Below are 19,358 nucleotides of genomic sequence, written 5' to 3' on the forward strand. Positions count from 1 at the left end.
ATTGTACTTGGATAGGCTTGCAGCTCTAAGAAATGTGGATCACGACGGGATTGAAATAGACCAGATCACACACCAATGTGCAGTAGTAATAATAATAATAATAAAATCATCAAAACTATGAAGTAATACAACTGGAAAGATGAGCTCTGCATGCTCTGGGTTTTTCTCAACCAACTTGTCAAGGTTTGTCCTGGGATGCTTTTCAAACAGTATTGTAGGATATTATTGAACTGTACTTAAAGAGAGTACGTTTTCATGACTATGTTTCTTAACAAACGTAAGTACACGTTTTTGAAAAAAAAGAAAAAAGAATTAATTTCGAATTAAGTTTTAAATCATATTCTTTTGTCATGCTATAAAGAAGTACACTTATATTGTCGTGTTGACAAACATATGGAGGTACATGTAAATAGTTTTAAACTGTGGTGTTATTCAATATTACTTTTAAATTATATATTTGAAAGGTAGTAAACTGCGATTTTACATTTATATATATATCTATATATATATATATATATATATATATATATATATAAATGCACATAGGCAAAAGGATTCAACATAATACATTTAGTCTTGTCCAAACATTTGACTTGTAGTACATATCAAACTATTCTGAACATGCAAAGAACACTATGTGCCGAGAACATCAAATGACCAGACAGGGTGGAAAACAATTGTTTAACCAGTGGTCTTCTGTTATGTACTAAACTGTGTCTGCGTGCATGTGAATGTGGGTGTGCATCTATCTATTCACTCTCAGTTACACTTTACAGTTGTCTCTGCTCCAATGCACCATCAAAGTAATCTGTGGAGGGCAGAGGTCAGGGGTATTGTTGGCCATGGAACACAATTGACTTCAAAGGACAAAGATCCCATTGCTGGCTGTTGTTCTTTTAAGGTTGCAATCAAGAGAGAGGCTCGCACAGTAAATAAAGCAGCAGCGAGCAGCGTTTGTGTTCATGCATGTATGTGCTTAAAAAAGAGCTCTGGTTCTGTCTTGCCCAAGGAGGTCGTGCTCACAGAGTCGCACTCAAAAGAGACTACCTTCGAATAATTAGACCCACTGACATCAAAGCAAAACAAGCTATGGTTTAGTCTGCTCAATCTCTGCAACACAGACACTAAGCAACAACAAAAAAGCATGTCATCGTATTCCGGCCTGTTGTTGTTGTTGTTCTGGATAGCGAAACCCAAAACCATGTCAAACATAATGGAAAATATTTGAGGTCCTCTTTTATTAACCAAGAACAGCTTTGATGTTTGACGTCTTTATTTATTTTAAAAGAAGAAAGAAGAAAGGGGGCGACATGGCGTGTCAACGGTCTTCTTTGGAGAGCAGAGACGAAAAAGACAAATAATATAAAACAAAACCAGAACTCCCTCGCTCCATATAATCAATTAAACATCATTATCAGATAAATTTGGGTGTTTTAGCAAAGATCAAAGAGCAGTAGGAAATGATCAAAGTGACAGCGTTTGTTTGAGCCGAAAGCCCCTTACTGCTACTGCAGCTCCTCCTCCTGTGTGATGCTGCCTGACTATGAGCTCCAATCAGCAAACAAAAGAAAAACAGTCAAAGGAGAGGCCGAGGCACAGACCCCTCAAAGGGAACATGGCCCTTTCATTCTTTCATTGTTTGTGCGTGTGATCCAGAATGTAACATGCAGCCCTCTGAAGTGATGACTTTGTTAAATAAACATTTGGTTTGTTGCGTTAATCAATTTCATGTGATTTGCCGGTAAAATTAAACGATGAAGATGCTGATGAACCTCAACAGACGTATCTATACTCTTTGGGACCAGCCAAAGGAATTTCAAACATCTCCTTTATTGTATACCATGAAAAGTCCACATGGCTCCAATATGACTACAGAGCCTCAAAGCATAGAGTCAAAGTGTAACATTCCTAACTATAAGAAGAGAACCATAGATGTCCTTTAAGTCTTAACCCAGAATTGACATTTCCCAGCTCTTTTAAAGCTCTGGAGATTTAATTCAGTTCACATTTGCTTCATTAATTTATTTAAAAGAATGTTTCTCCTATAATTCTTTAAAACTATAATTCTCTGTCTCTCTCTTTTTTTCTTTTTTTTTTTTTTTTTGCTTAAGTTAAAAATACATATGTCGACACTAAATGGTCATACATTATTTTAAGGTCAAATTATTACTATTAACTAATTATAACTTTTTATAACTTATAATTATTAACTTAACTAATTATGATTTTTGCCTCAGTAAACTCCTAATTTGCTGCTCATTAATAGTTAGTAAGGTAGTTGTTACATTTAGGTATGGGGTAGGGTTACGGGATCTAAAATATGGTCATGCAGAATAATGCATTAATGTGTGCTTTATAAGTAACCTAGTAATAAACAGCTGACATGCTAATACGCATGCTAGTTAATAGTGAGAATTGGTCCTTAAAATGAAGTGTTACCAAATGTGACCCTGGATCACAAAACCAGTCTTAAGTAGCACAAGTATATTTTTAGCAATAGCCAAAAATACATAATATGGGTCAAATTTATCAACTTTTCTTTTACACCAAAAATCATTAGGATATTAAATAAAGATCATGTTCCATGAAGATATTTTGTAAATTTCCTACCGTAAATATATCAAAACTTAATTCTTTATTTGTAATTGCTAAGCACTTCATTTGGACAAATTTAAAGGCGATTTTCTCAATATTTTGAGTTATTTGTACCCTCAGATTGCAGATTTTCAAATAGTTGTATCTTGGTTAAATATTGTCCTATCATAACAAACCATACATCAATGGAATGCTTATTTCAAGAAATTGACCCTTATGACTGGTTTTGTGGCCAGGGTCACAAATAAGCATACAGCTAACATGACAGTGGTGAGAAAACCGCTGTTAAAGCATTTCTTCATAGCGATGTGGATGTTTGCACAAGCTCTGCAGTTTGTCTCTCCAGTCAAGTCACTTCACATTTATTTATACAGTACTTTATACAATAGCTTGCTTTAATAATGCAAGCATCTTTACAGTATTAAACATGAAAAACAGAGCCAGTGTTGTTTTAATTACAAGTACGACTTCAACCTCAATACTATATAGCAGTTCTCCTAAAAAGTGTTTTACTTGTGTCTGACCTCAACAGACTGAACAGAAGAAATCAGCTGGATATTTACACCTTTTATGTAATCACCATGGACCAATGGTAGGTTGAAGGTATTTACCCAACCTATGCTCACTGGAAATATGCACTTGTGATAACGTTTTTGCAACATTGTTATTACAGGCCTTACCGCAAGTTTTGCGGTAGTTTCAAGTGAATATGTCCAGTGAGTGCAATAGGTGACCGTGGTGCGTATTTATGACATAGATACAGGCACTTATTAGAAAACCCATGAAGCTTTATATGTGACGCTAACATTCAAAAATATCAGTTTTCAAAGCTCACAGCATATTAAAATTGTTTTTAAGTCATAACATAATATTGTGCAAAGAAATGTGAAAATTAGTCTTTCTTAAAGGTCCCATGAAATGCAGCTTTTTGGATGCTTTTATATAGGCCTAAATGGTCCCTAGTACTATATCTGAAGTCTGTTTCCCGAAATTCAGCCTTGGTGCAGAATTTCAGCCACTACGAGCCAGTCCCACAATGAGCTTTCCTTAGGATGTGCCATTTCTGTGTCTGTAGCTTTAAATGCTAATGAGGAGGAGAGAGGCGGGGCAAGGTGGAGGGTGGGTGTGTGGCCTTAACCAGCTTGCGCTACCATGGGCTAATGTTGACAGTGGATGTATCGCAATGGCTCGTAGACATGCAGTCCTTCAAGCTTTTCAGTTTGACCCAGAATCTGATCCTGATGGAGAAGCACCGGATGAAGAAGTTGCAACTCAGCAGCTACAGCAGGACGTCTCCGAATGGTTAGTTTAAAATATTGTGTCTGGATATGGTACTTGAGTTGGTTTGTTTATGTATGCTGTTACAGTTATTATGTAGCTAATGCTAGCAATAGGGTCGGATGAAGGAACTAAAAAAATACTTCAGTGTTCATTTGTACATCCAAACACTGAGCAACTATCATGCTTTGTCCGTTTGCAAGCCATGATGTCTCTCGAGGAAAAAAAAATATTGCGTGCCTCGCACGGTAGTAGCTCATTTTCTCATGGGCGGGCAAAGCAGAGAAAGGGAGGTAACCTTTCCCCGTATGACGAAATAAAGGGAAGATTCCAGATTGGGCCATCTGAGCTTTCATTTTCTCAAAGGCGAACCAGGATACCCAGGGCTCGGTTTACACCTATCGCCACTTCTAGCCACTGGGGGACCATAGGCAGGCTAGGGGAACCCATATTAATGTTAAAAAACCTCATAAAGTGAAATGTTCATGCCATGGGACCTTTAATTGAAACACTGGCCCTGTAAATTATACTTTGTGTGGAAAGGAATAAAAGTTGTCAGGTTTTATTGCCTTTAGTGTTCATTCAACTGGAAACTGCAGCGATACGTTTTTGGAGTTTTGCAGGAATGTAGATAGAGGCATGTATTTACAATGAACCTGTGTAGCAACCATACCTGTCAAATTGTTTCTCTCAATACCAACTCCAAACCAACTTCATTGTGGTCTGATTTTGTTTGTAATGACATCACATAAGCTCATTTTTTGATTTCACTTGAAGTAGACTATATCACGGCCTTAATGGCCAAAACACAATTTGCCTGATGTGTGCTTTTGTGCTGTTCTGGCAGAAACAAACCTCAGTACTCATGGGGGCAATATAGAGTTACAGTACATTTAGATCACTCTTACATGAAACCAGGTATGCTATTATTTAACTCTCTACTTTTAACATCTACTTTACATAAGAAACATACTAACTAACCTGCTCAGCATAATGAGGGTTTCATAAAGGGGGCGAAATGTAAATTTCAGATGTATTTGCTGAAAAGTATATGAAATATAACGTATTGGAACAGTGATGCTATGGGAGAGGTTTTAAGTCAACAGCAGTACACTGATAATGTTTCTCCCTTGAGCCATGATGAGTCGGTTGCTTACAACACTTCTTGAGTCACCAGAACTGAAGAAACAGTTTGAACTCTGACCAAAAACTGATGAGCTGCTAATATGCATATGCTTGAACCAAGCAACTGACTTGAACAAGGGTTCGAAATGAAAGCTTTTCATGATGTCTCATGGTTTATGTAAAAAAGTGAGTTGATGAAGAATAGTTCATTCACTTTATATACTTCAGACATGTAAAACATCTGCATTTCACATCATTATTGGATGCTTTAATAATAGATTTGCAAATACGTGACATCATTGTGTGATTATGCAAATGAACTGGTGATTACTTGAACCAATTAATTGAAACAAACTGTCAGAAAGAACCAGTTCACCGGAAAGAATCAGACTTCTTATCACTATTGTCTCGGAAAAACAAATTGTGATTTGATTGTGATTTTTCTTTCTAATCAGCTCATTCGAATATTCCACGTGAGGATTATTTTAGTATTAGGTTATGGTAGTGGAACTTGCTGAAAGCAGCTTGATTTTTCACGATACGTGTACAAAAAGTCACTCTTATTCCATAAGCACACACAACTGGAAAATAAATTCAGAGACTTTGATGCATTTCAACAGAGACGTTTTGCACTGATGTCCAATAGCACATTCCAGCTATCAAAGGCATGAACCACAGACCTTTTCAAGCCTGTGTTTTTTGCCACTTGAAACTCTAAATGCTTGGCAACGGCATTAAAAAGGCCTTCTTCAGTTTGCTGGCAGTAAGGAAAAAGTTTGCATTGATGTTATGTTTGAGTAAGGGTGTGGGTGTGTGCAAGAGTGTCTGCATGGGAGCTACAGGGTGGTCAGTCAAGTGTGCCAGACTTATAGTATGTTTTCTCTTTAAAGTCCTTCAGCATGCTTAAGAATTACAGTTGACCTACAGTCTTACGGCTTTCACAGGACCTTCCCATCTAGAAGTGGATGTTGGGACGAAGTTGGGACCTGGGTCTTGGCTGCAGCTTGTTTAGAGACTCTTGTCTACTGGTTCCCCTGATCTGTGGCCATTTCCTGTGAAGTTCACAAAGATGATCAGCTGGTTTCTTTGCTCTTATGTTATTTTCTTTGACATTATGAGGATATTGAAATGCAGGTTTATTGGAAATACATGAGTCTGGCTACATTTCTGTAAAAATGTACCCGTATATACATTTCACTGCAGTTTCCAGCTGAAATAAACACTAGTGGCAGTAAAACTCAAACATATTTTGAACCTTTAACACAAATTATGATTACAGGACCAGATTACACTCAACACACTTTTACCATCCTGCATGATTTGTAAAAAAATCTAATTTTGACATTTGCATCATACAACCAGCTCCATACGTGTGGCTTTTCTGGCATAGTAAACTTGCTCAGTAGCTCACCTGGTACAGCATTGTCTTAATCATTACATCACCAATAATGTGTCTTATATTTAGTGTAAACTCTGGTACTGTATGTAGGAATTGAAAACCACTGCACTATAATATAGGGACCCATGCTCACTATTTGCTTATTAGCATGCCAAATATTAACATATTGGCTGTTTATTAGTATCACATATTCTGCATGACCATATTCTACATTCCTAATCCTACCCAATAACTACACTTAACAACTACCTTACTAACTAATAATAAGCAGCAAATTGAGAGTTTATTGAGGCAAAAGTCGTAGTTAATGGTTTGTTAATAACGAGGATCAGACCTTAAAATAAAGTGTGACCAAAACAACAACAACAACAAAAAAATGCTATGGCAGTCAATGGCTACCATCAACTGTTTGGTTGCCGACATTCTTCAGAATATTTATTTTGTGTTCAGCAGAAGAAAGAAACTCATACAGGTTTGGAACAACTTGAGGGTGAGTAAATGATGAAAGAATTTTCATTTTTGGGTGAACTATCCCATTAAGACTGCGTGCTTGCAATGTGTTGGCTAGGCTTTTGCATTTGAGTTTTCATACCTGCATTGATTATTTTCTGGATTCTCACACAGCATTCTGGGACTGTTCTCAACCAGAAAAAAGTAAAGCTTAATTATAGGGAACTGCACAAGCTTCCTACTCATGTCCTTCTCAGTTCAAACAGAATATAAAGCAGAGAAAAACAATATTACATCTTTCACTTTGTGCCTAAGCCCGATAAAACCATTTTTTGAGAGAGGCTTTGACCTGTTTCTCTTCTCATATAAAAACAAAAGCAGAGTGTGTGCTGACAGCTGCAGCTCCCACTCCCCGCAGAGAGCTGACGGAAAGCTTTGAAGAACTTGACCTTACGGAACAATAAAATGCCACCATCAAACACTCTTCTGAGACAGGCCACTGACCCCGAGAACCAAACGCCTGCTTGAGAGTTCAGTCCGTGTGTGTGTGTGTTGTCACTAAGCTTGTTTTTGAGCACACCGTTCCATCAGTTTTATTGGTCAGTTTACTGGCTGCACTTGCAAGAGGATCCACTTTGATAATTGCTCCATCTACAATATCACAAAACATATTTTTACAATGGAAATGTCTGTTGAAAGAAACCAAATTTTTCCCCCTCTCTCTCTCCTTAGACATCCCATTGAACCTGTTGCTAATTGTAGATATTGATATAAGACTTTCTACTTTTTTAAGAAAATATAAAGTTTTTTCTAGAAATATCTTTCTACTGTTTATTTATAAAATATGCTGAAAATACACTGCTTTATACTGTCACACCTCAAGGACCTGTTTTGTTGTGTTTCCTTCCCCATGTGCTCTGTGCGACCTAGTTTTCCCTCATGTCTGATTATTGTCATTTGGTTTAGGTGTGTGTCATTAATTACCCTCACCAGCCCTCCTATTTAAGGTTTGTTCAGTTCACTGTTTGTGGTCCAGTCTACTACATCCCTACGTGTGCTCCTGCCTGCCTATTCTGTTATTTACCCTTGTGTGGATTTATTAAAGACTATTTGCATTCATCTTCATCTTCGTTGTGCGTGTATCTCACCGTAGCTGTGATAGAAGACTAGACTAGAGTAGAGTACGCGGCGTGATTTCCCACATTTATGTGACCGAACGGTTACAGACCAGGCGGGAGTCAGCCTAACCTAAAGAATGATTCTTGATATAATTTTTGGTTGTCGACTACGCCACTTAGGGACTTGCACCCTAAGAATATATTACAAGCCACCGGCTTTTATCTACTCAGAGCACACAGGTTCGTTATCAGCAAGTAACTGGGCAGAGTCATGGGTTCTACAAAAGGATATTTTATTATAACAAGCCTCAGTCACACTCTAAAAACCACCCTCAATGGAGCATTAGACAAACACTAATTCAACATACCTACAATAAATTACAAAGAAATGAGTTGAAAGGCTGAGATGTCAATACCAGCAACGGTAAATTACAACAGAGATCAACACATTCATCAACGTGACCATACAGGGCTGGAGGACATCTACGTTGGGCACCCCCGGCTGGGAGTGGCCTATAAGAAAAGCAAAAAGTAAAAGCTCACTTCATACTCACACCTCACCACACCACACAAGTGAAAGTAAAGCACTCAAGTGCACAGGAGACCCCACTACCACAGCCCCAGGACACCCTCGTAAGTGGCCCTCAGCTCCTGTATGGAAATACAAGAAAATAATGAATACAAATATACAATAAACAATTTTACACCACTAGCGGTGTAGACTAATACAAAACAATAAATGGGTTCAGAATGGAACAGTTAGCTGGACTTACACAGCCCGAAAATCCAGCGTCCCCAATAATGTCATGAAAATCACATAAAGAAATAAATCACAATAATGGATATACGAACACAGGAGAATAACTCCTTTTAGTCTTTAACAAAAACCAAAAGAATAACTCAACTTAAGTCACAAACACATACAACAACGACCAGACAAAATATCTTAAAGACAAGAGAAAAAAAAGAAAACTACACATCAATTCACCATTTCACCTTTCAGACAGACAACAAACCAGATTAACTGGAAACAAAAGAAAAGAAAATCAAAAATCCAAGCGAGACAACAGCGCTGGCCGGGCCGCTCACCCTACTGCCACATATTGCAGCACGTCATGCCCAACCTATCCAACACGAAGATACCAAGGGTCAGAATATAGTAAAATAAATGCTAATGGAATAAATGTTCAATACATACCGACGATGACGATTCTGTTTACCTCGGTGAACTATAACTGGTGCACGGACGCCGAAGATGATAATTCTGTTCACTTAGGTGAACTGCAGCTGCTGCACGGACGCCACTAACAACCCGCGCCACAAAACGCTGCAATGATACACATTATAAACGCACGCACACCAACATTAAGCCCACGTGAACGCCACTCACCTGAATAAACAGCCAGCCAACTCCCTCCTATCGGCTCCTGTATCAAAAGGTCCCACTGATTTGCTTGCTAACTCCCAGTCTATACCAGCACCAACAGAGAATATTTAGTAGTCATATCCTAGGAAAATAAATCACCCATAAACGCTTACAAATACCTTTTTCCTGCAGCACGTAGAGCCGGAATGACAACACAATAGAGCGGATGTTACAACCGATTACATCACAACACAGCCTATTTAAATACGCTTTTCCTAATTGGACATAACCAATGAGTGACGTCTACGTCACCCACTCACTACATTTAGTTTTTTCCGTTTTTGAGAGTTTTTCTTTGTTTTGTTTATGGAGCTGGCTGTGAATTTCAGAAAACTGGCCTGGAGGAGCCAGGATCTGTGGAGCTTCGCACAGGGCTTCTGCCTTCTCGCTGCTACCACCACCTTGGACGATGAAGCGCTGAAGTGTCTGATAAGATCGGGGAAAACTACCATTGCCCCGTTGACCTCCCAGACACCACGGGATTGAACTGGAGGGAGGCGATCATCTGGTGTCTGGAGAGCGTCCGGATCCGATCTGGAACACAGCTCGACCCAGAGCTCAGCCAGCCATGACCCGGTTCGTGGAGCGTCAGCCCGAGCCCACCGTGGATGGAGAGCTAGAGCCCAGCGCAACCTACGAGCCAATGCAGGAAGGAGCGACAGGGCCGAGGATGGCCCCAGAGCCTATCATGTCCGACCTGGTGCAAGAGCCGGCTACATCACGTGCGACGGTGAACCCTGAACCCTTTACCTATCTGGATTTTTTTTTTTTCACTGTTTGTCGTCCGGTCTACTACGTCCCTACATGTGCTCCTGCCTGCCTATTCTGTCCTTTACCCTTGTGTGGATTTATTAAAGACTGTTTGCATTCATCTTCATCTTTGTCGTGCTTGTAAAATTGAAAATTGAGTGTTTAATCTTATCATTATACATTACTGACACTCTATCCTCCAATTTGATACTGTTAAGTGCTTTGACACAATCTGTATTGTAAAAGCGCTATATAAATAAAGGTGACTTGACTTGACTTGTATCTCACCGTAGCCGTGACGCATACATTGCCCAGGTATTATATATCTACAAACATTAAATTATGTTCAAATTATTAAAAAATATATTTTTACTGCTGAATCAACACAGTAATCACAATATAGTTATTTCAAAGGCATGTTTAATTTAGAGCAGTGTTATTTTAGTATCATTGAAACAATATATATTTTATTAATATTTTGAATTAGATTTCTTTTAATTTTAGTTATGTTTTAAAAATGAATTTGACTGCTTTGAGCTATTAATTCTATTTTGAGTTATAGTAGCTTATTATATATACACAGGCCAGTCCAATCCACACTTTCACGTCGCAATTTGTCAGTGATGTATCATTTACCATGATTTACAATTAAGTTTATAGTTCTGAGAGCCACACATGGATATGTGGACTAATGACTTGAATTAAAAGTGCTCAGTGTAAGAAAATGATAATAAACAAGCATTTCTTTGCTCATTAATAAGGTTTAAGAATGATGGATCTTAAAGGAATAGTTTAAATTAAATACAAGTTCTATGTAAATAAATTCAAATAAAGTGAACAAGCAAAAGTTGTGTTTAAAACACACTGAAGTTTGAGTTCTCCATTGTGCAGTCCCCCAGTTGTGCAGTTGGTCTGCAGTATGATAGGGAATATCTGTTCATTTTAAAGGCATTTAGAATGAAAAAGCATTGACTGACCATCCAAGCTCTAAAATAAAATGTTGTAAGTTTGATAAACCAATGTTTGTAATCAAATGTATTCATAAATTATTGATCTAATTTGAAATGAAGGATCTAATTTGAGTTCACAATATCAACCTGTGTGGCTTCAAGAGAGCTAAATTCTGTGATGTACTTCTTTCATGTTGATCCTTTAGTTTGTTTCACATTTTTAAGATAACTAAATGTCACAGTGGGTTATGTATATTTCATATTAAGTGTATAATGCAGTGTGCAGATTAAGCAATGTTACATTATCAGGACTGTCCTCACTGGGCTTTCTCTCTCTGACAGCATCTGGAGGAGACCATTAGAGGAAATACTACAGATGTTCACACTCACTACATCACTTCAAATTATAGCCAAAGTGTGTTCATGTTAAAGATACAAAAATGATAATATATGTTTTTGGTTATAAAATAGAAACAAAACTATTAGTACATACTTAATGCTGTTTGTTTTGTCAGAAAAAAAAAAAAAAAAAAATTCCAAATACGGCTGATGTTTGGAAAGTTATCTAAAACTCTTTCAAATAGTATTTTGTAAAGCTTACGAGATGATATTACTTCAAGTCAACACATTAGATTGTTTCAAAGCAGCTTCAGATTAATAAACAGGACAATTATTCAATTTTGAAACAAATTCATTACAGAAGACAATAGTGTCATTATTCAGCTCAGTTTAGTTAAATGTTAATTCACTTCAGTTCAATAACAATGTCATTGGTGCAAAATTTAATTTAATATACAGCTCAGTTCAGTTCAGTTTTGATAATATTATTGAATATCAATCCCCAAATTAGCAAACCACATGGGCTTACCCTTGTACATTCATTCAATTTAACTAAATGTAACTAAAATTTGGTCTTTTAGACTGTGATCTTTCCTCACACATGTGCCTCAATTAAGATGATTCAATCAAAAAAAATTGGAGGACACTCTCAGTGATGGCATAGTTGCTGTTTTGCTTCTGTATGGTGAAATATCATCTCTAAAAGTGGATTTCACCAGGTGGCTTCTCTGATTCAACATTTTAGCAGTCCATCAGGCGTGGCCCCACTCCACATGTTCATTTTTGCTTTCCACTCATAGAAATGCGTTGACAGTATAGATTTGAGGTCAGGGACAGGGCAAAGGTCAAGCTCCTGCTGCTGACATGAAAGCCAGTCTAAGCACACCTTGTTCTTTGTCTCTGTCGTTCGCTTCTGAGAACAGCTGTATATTCACAATCTGGGGCTCATCGGGACAAAACAAAAGCCATGTGTTAATTACCTTTGAAGGTGTAATGATTTCAGGGCCAGGACGATCCTTCATCTGGTTTCGGATGTAGGGCCGAGAGAAGGCTGTGCTTTCATGTCTGGTTACAGTTTGACTTATTTTATACCTGCCTGATGTGCACATAGCCTGTGGGAAAATGGCTAAAATGCCTGCTGCACCAAAGCATGTTTAGATTATGTTTCTGACAAACAGAAGTGATTCACTGTTTTTCATATAAATCAGCATATTTCATAAACCTATTTCATTGCATGACCAGTATATTTTATATTCATAAAGCATGGTCATATTTTATATAAATAAAGTGGTATCAAAAATTCAAAACTAACGGAAATGTTTCAATGTTGCATTCTTCTCTAATATAATACTTTTTTATTTGTTCTATTACAAATTATCATCATCATTGCAATTTGAGTGAATATGTGTTGACAAATGTAAATTAAGAATTTAGTATTTTGTATGTCTCTCTATTGCTTGACAAAAGCACTCCAGCTAACATGAAGTTTGCGTAAAACCTGCTGATCATGTTGTCCAGCATCATTAAAAAATGATCCAAAGAGCAACTTCGTGCTTAAAGGGATATTTCATCCAAAAATGAAAATTCTGTCATTAATTACTCACCTTCACGTTGTTCCAAACCCGTAAGACCTTTGTTCATTTTTAGAACACAAATTAAGATATTTTTGACAAAATCAAAAGAGGTTCTGACCCTCCATAGACAGCAAGGATATTACCATGATCAAAGTCAGAAACGAAGCAAGGACATTGTTAAAATAATCCATGTCACAATCCATGTGAATAATCCTAATTTATTAAACAGTTCATACCTTGTCTACAATTAAAACTAGCTGTACATGGTGACAAAACTATATTGGTCCAATTCATAAAACAATGGTACTCCCATTATCAAACAATGAACAGGCTTCAGAATCAAAACAAATAAAAAGGATTTGTTCAGCTAAAATAAATTCAAGAAATTTAAATATTCAAGAAATCATAAATTTGCAAATGAATGAATGATTACAGTTTGAAACAATTGATATCCTTTGAAAATCATATTCTATCCTGAAAATAAAGGAGACACATTTGAGATTACTGGCATGAGAAAGATCTGTAAAGCAAGAAACTTAAGAAGAAGTCTCTATTTGCTTTCCATTTTCTTTCATTGATATGAAAAATATATTAAAAAGTTCTTGTTGTTGTTTTTTCTTTCATACAAGAATAAAGAGATCAGGAGAAAGGACGTAACACTAAGACTCCAAACAGATGATTTTCTGAAATACCTCAGAGGATTTTTCGCAGAGCGATGCCAAGCTAAGATGAGAACGCTGATGAACAAAGAGTAACATCAACCAAGCGCTCAGATGTGCATGTTCTATCAAAGACAAAAACAGAGATGCTTATTCCAGGAACCTAAAAGTACATTCCCAGAGCTGGAAACATGGATGGAAAGTAATCAGGCTCTGGAATGATGTCATCCTGATGAAAGACACATCATCAGGGAGCTGGTTGGAACTGGCACGGTTTGGCGCAAACTGAGCTACATCATATATAGCACAACATCAAAGCAGGTGCCAGGCTCTTAGAAAGGCCAGATTTGTGCCAGCAGCAGTTATGACTATGACAGCTCACTGGCACAGGACAATGGGCTGTAGAGTTATGAAGACATACAAATGCTGCAGATTTTGTAGCATTGAGAAAAACATTCTGAAATTTGACATGGAGACAGAAATATGATTTTTCAGGGGGAAAATACTTATACCGAGTGTCTATTTACGCTAAGTGTCTTGTTGTCAAAGGCTGTTTACACTAACTCCACCCACCAAACCAGTCCAACAACTGGCAGGGTGCCGTAAGAATGTAAAGACACTCAATTTCACTTTTGATGCAACCGTTTATTTATTTTTTTAATAAAAATTAAGAAAATATCTGCGTCCCAAATGACAGACTATACACTATGCACTTATACACTACGTACTTATACACTATGTACTCAACCATGCAGTGTATGAATTACACAAGGTTATTTAGTCATTCATAAATGGAGTTTGATAGCCACGCCCCCTTCACTATGTACAACCCGAATTCCGTAAGGGTTTCTAAAACTAAAAGACTTTAAAATCACGAGCCAATATTTTATTCACAATAGAACATAGAGAACATAACAAATGTTTAAATGGAGAAGTTTTACACTTTTATCCACTGAATGAGCTCATTTTATTTTATGCCTGCTACAGGTCTCAAAAAAGTTGGCACGGGGGCAAAAAAAAGGGCTGAAAAAGCAAGAAATTTTGCAAAGATTCAGTTGGAAAACATCTAGCAACTAATTAAGTTAATTGATATTAGGTCTGTAACATGATTAGCTATAAAAGGGATGTCTTAGAGAGGCAGAGTCTCAGAAGTAAAGATGGGCAGAGGCTGTGTAAAAAGATTGTGGAATACTTTAAAAACGACGTTCCTCAACGTCAAATTGCAAATCTCATCATCTACAGTGCAGAACATCATCAAAAGATTCAGAGAAATTGTAGAAATCTCTGTGCGTAAGGGACAAGGCCGAAGACCTTTGTTGGATGCCCGTGGTCTTTGGGCCATCAGACAACACTGCATCACTTATCGGCATGATTCTGTCATTGACATTACTAAATGGGCCCAGGAATACTTCCAGAAACCACTGTCGGTAAACACAATCCGCTGTGCCATCTGCAGATGGTAACTAAAGCTCTATCATGCAAAAAGGAAGTCATATGTGAACATGGTCCAGAAGCACCGTTGTATCCTGTGGGCCAAGGCTCATTTAAAATGGACTGTTTCAAAGTGGAAAAGTGTTCTATGGTCAGACAAGTCCAAATTCGACATTCTTGTTGGAAGTCATGGACGCCATGTCCTCCGGGCTAAAGAGGAGGGAGACGTTCCAGCGTTTTATCAGCATTCAGTTCAAAAGCCAGCATCTCTGATGGTATAGGGGTGCGTAAGTACTTATGGTATGGGCAGCTTGCATGTTTTGGAAGGCACTATGAATGCTGAAAGGTATATAAGTGTTTTAGAGCAACATATGCTCCCCTCCAGACGACATCTATTTCAGGGAAGGCCTTGTGTATTTTAGCAGGACAATGCAAAACCACATACTTCAGCTATTACAACAACATGGCTTCGTAGTAGAAGAGTCCGGGTGCTGAATTGGCCTGCATGTAGTCCAGATCTTTCACCTATAAAGAACATTTGGTGCATCATTAAACAAAAAACCTGTAGCAGGCATCAAATTTGAAATGAGCTCATTTTGTGCATAAAATTGTAAAATTTCTCAGTTTAAACATTTGTTTTGTTATCTATGTTTTATTGCGAATAAAATATTGGCTCTAAATTCTTTTAGTTTTCATTTTATTCAAATAGTAATAAAAAAAACGTCCCAACATTTCCGGAATTTGGGTTGTAATTTAAACTGTGTCAGTTGGGTGCATTAAGTGTCCAACATTCCACTTTTTTTTTTTTTTCCCTGGACTTTAAGTGTATCATGCGGTTATTTACAGTGCTCTTTTTCTTTTTGGAATTTTTAGTGTGAACACACTACTCACACTATTTACAATACAAAACGTCATAGAATAAGTGCATAAGTATGCGATTTGGGACACACCTAATATTCAAAAAGTATTCGGCTAGTGTGAGCCGCGGATGGCGGTGGCATTGACTTCGCCGCGGATGGTGGGCTGGAGAGAGCTGTGGCCGGCGGGCTGGTTCTGGATCGGGGCTGGACACTCTCCAGAGACCGGAGGATCCCTTCCCTAGCTCCAGCTGAGTCCGGTGGTGTCTGGGAGGTCCACGGAGAGATGGTAGTTGGCCCCAATCCAGAACAAAGAGTTGAGCGCTGCGTCGTCGAGCCCCGTCCACACGGCGAGCCCACTAAACTCACGTGCGAACTTCCCCAGTGGGTGATCCTTTCGGGCCAGGGTGACGAAGCGTTCAGCGATCTCCATTTTCAGTCTTGGTCTCGGTTTCTGTCACGGGACGTGGTTGTAGTCAAGATAATTTCTAATACCTCCAGATAAAACCAAAGGCCAGGAGACCGAAGTAGCAAATGAGATGATTAATTGAACACAGGAGGTACGAATGAACGATGATAAACTAATAAGAACAGGAACTAAACCAAATAAGGACAAACAGGAACTAAAACACGTGACAGTTAAGGTGTTCTGCATGTTTTTAGCATGTTGCTCTGTGGTTGTTATTCTGTTCTAAGAGGTTGCTATGTGGCTGATTACAAGGCCAAGACAAACAAGCCCACCCACAAGTCTCTTTGATATTCCGGTCGCTCAGATTTTTTAGCTATTTTATTGCACAATAGCCATGTAATGTTTGTCTTAGCAAACACTAAATAAAATACATTAAATGCAAGGCATTTCCTTTAGAATTTTACAATTAAGATTCAGTAAAGTCCTTCTGGAGACTGGTCAGCATCAGATGAGCAGATGCACGGCAATGCCAATCAATACACCTGAAGCAAACATTTACTTTCCACCCTCATCTTATTTCCACCTATAAGAGGTCAAGAGTGTGGCACTTCTGTCAGGGTTTAGCTGAGTCATTTCAAAGGGGCCCACATCACTTCATAGACAGACACGCAGAGAACCGCGTGCAGGCCAAGCAAAACACTTTTCGTTGGAAAATACAGTAGAGTGCAGAACTGGTTTCGCTAACAGCACAGGAGCACATTTGATGTGGTTTTACTTAGATATGTCAGAAAAAGAGGGCTTCTGCAAAAAAAAAAAAAATCACTAATGCAAACAGACAAATGGTTAAATAAAAACAGGATTTGATCTGCCGCTTTAAAGGTTCCTCTGCCTGATTTTCCACCCTAGACATAGATCAACCAAGTGTGATTCCATTTCTAAATACCCACATCCACACAAACAAATTATCCAATATTATCCATACAAACAAATTAGTCATCTCCCATTTGAACTAGTATACAAGCTGTCAACTTTACTCCTATAATCTCTCTATGCCAGGGTACGTGAAAGGAAAGCTGCACAGTCTTGAAGTAGTTAGTCTTTCTTCATGAAATGGGGCATCATCTGCAACCAATAGAGACACTCTGGTTACGAAAGGAGAGCCTGTTTGACAGATGTCTCCTGCTTCTTCTTACTCTACTGAAGTCCACTTCCTAGATGGCACCTCATGACTTATGTTTATGGTCAAGGTTGTTTACGGATTCAATGGAGTGCACGCAGAACACATTAATGGAGCACGGAACACGCAAAAAAGACCTAAAAAAAGTGATTGCTTGTTTTTATGATGTACGTATACAACATCTGATGCTCTGAAATATGATTGCAGGATTTTTCACTGGGATCTTATACCATGTTACTGATTAGGATTCTTCAGGCTTTACTGGATTATCATACCCAGGCTCTTTGTAGATTAATACCATCAAATGCAGAGTCAAATTCAAGTGTGACTCCAATGACACCCTGAGATGCAGTCATGCACTCTTAACCCTTACACCGTACTGAGACGTTATACTTGAACTCAACCTGCCCCAAAAATTGGGTGCCACTTTAAAGAAATCTGTTAAAGAAACTTCTTAGTGAATTACAAAGGTTTTGTAGATGGCGATCTCTGCTTTGTTCTTGGAATGAGGACTTCCACCTGTTTCTGATGATGGGAGCTGGAGCCTGTCCCTTTTAAGAGCTTGATCCTTCTTGATCTCTTTGATGTAACTTGACCTAACAGTTCCAGCGAGAAGAATTTGATGATTGCGGATGGGCTCTTTTAACTAACTGCGTAGGAGATATGAGAATTGAACAAAATGAGTAGAGCCAAAGGAAGGATGGTAAAAAAAAAAAAATTGGGTTAGAAAAACCGAACTGTGGTAAAGGCAACATGAAACACCAGTTGCAAACCATTTCATTTCAGTAATCTGATGGGTTTCCACATGAAACAAGATATTTAATAAGAAAACATGTAGAATGAAGATATTTTTCCCCCATTGGAGATTGATTAGTTTGTGAAAATGGGCATTACATACCAGAATGGTAGCAGGTGGTTAGAGGGGTTAAATATAAGAGCAATTTGTGGAGGAGGTTTGATTGATTAAACAGCCCCTGCTGGTAGATGTTGTAACTACACACTCTCAGAAAAAAATGTGCAGAAATTGTACCTTTAGAAGTACAACTGTAAAAAGTTGTCCCTGTCCCTGTGCTCTTGTTTTGTATATGGGTGTTTAGTTTGCAGTGTTTTCCTGTTCCTGTTCCTGATTTACTTGCATTAAAGGGATAGTTCACCCAAAAATGAGAATTAGCAATGATTTACTCACCCTCAAGCCAGATGTATGACTTTCTTCTTTCAGACGAATACAATCGGAGTTATATTAAAAAAAATGTCCTGGCTCTTCCAAGCTTTATAATGGCAGTGAATGGGGTTTAAGATTTTGAAGTCCAATAAAAGTGCAAAAATCTATCATAGCTCTGGGGCGGTTAATAAAGCCCTTTAATGCATTTTTGTAAGAACAATTTCCATATGTAAAACTTTATAAACTGTAATCTTTAGCTTCTGCTAACTGACGTACATGCTTACATGAAAGAGTGGCATTCCAGCGGATGAAGTAGGCAAGTGTGGTGACGAACGTTGAAGTGATGAACACAGAAGCGCAGTGTACGGAGCAAAACAAAATGCCAGTGTAAAGGAAAAGCCAAGTGGAGATTTGGTTCTTGTGAAACTAGCATATTCTCACCAGAGCTTATGAACTTTTATTGGACTTCAAAATCTTAAACCCCATTCACTGCCAGGACGTTTCTTAATATAACTCCGATTGTATTTGTCTGAAAGAAGAAAGTCATATATACCTAGGATGGCTTGAGTAAATCATGGTGTAATATTCATTTTTGGGTGAACTATCCATATAATATATTCAGCAGAAGCATTCATGATATTCATGATATTTTTCATAAT

At 38.0% G+C, this 19,358-nt stretch overlaps 1 long non-coding RNA gene across 1 annotated transcript; it reads right to left on the reverse strand.

Moving 5' to 3' along the window:
- Window positions 1-8,506: 8,506 nt before the first annotated feature.
- LOC131537672 (uncharacterized) lies at window positions 8,507-9,652 on the reverse strand. Its single transcript, XR_009270362.1, has 3 exons — window positions 9,511-9,652; window positions 9,186-9,434; window positions 8,507-9,089 (listed from the first exon to the last, which is right to left on the reverse strand). It is a non-coding gene; the product is annotated as an uncharacterized LOC131537672 (long non-coding RNA).
- Between the last annotated feature and the right edge of the window lie 9,706 nt (window positions 9,653-19,358).

This window comes from Onychostoma macrolepis, chromosome 03, assembly GCF_012432095.1.
Source record: "Onychostoma macrolepis isolate SWU-2019 chromosome 03, ASM1243209v1, whole genome shotgun sequence".
Classification (NCBI taxonomy): Eukaryota; Metazoa; Chordata; class Actinopteri; order Cypriniformes; family Cyprinidae; genus Onychostoma; species Onychostoma macrolepis.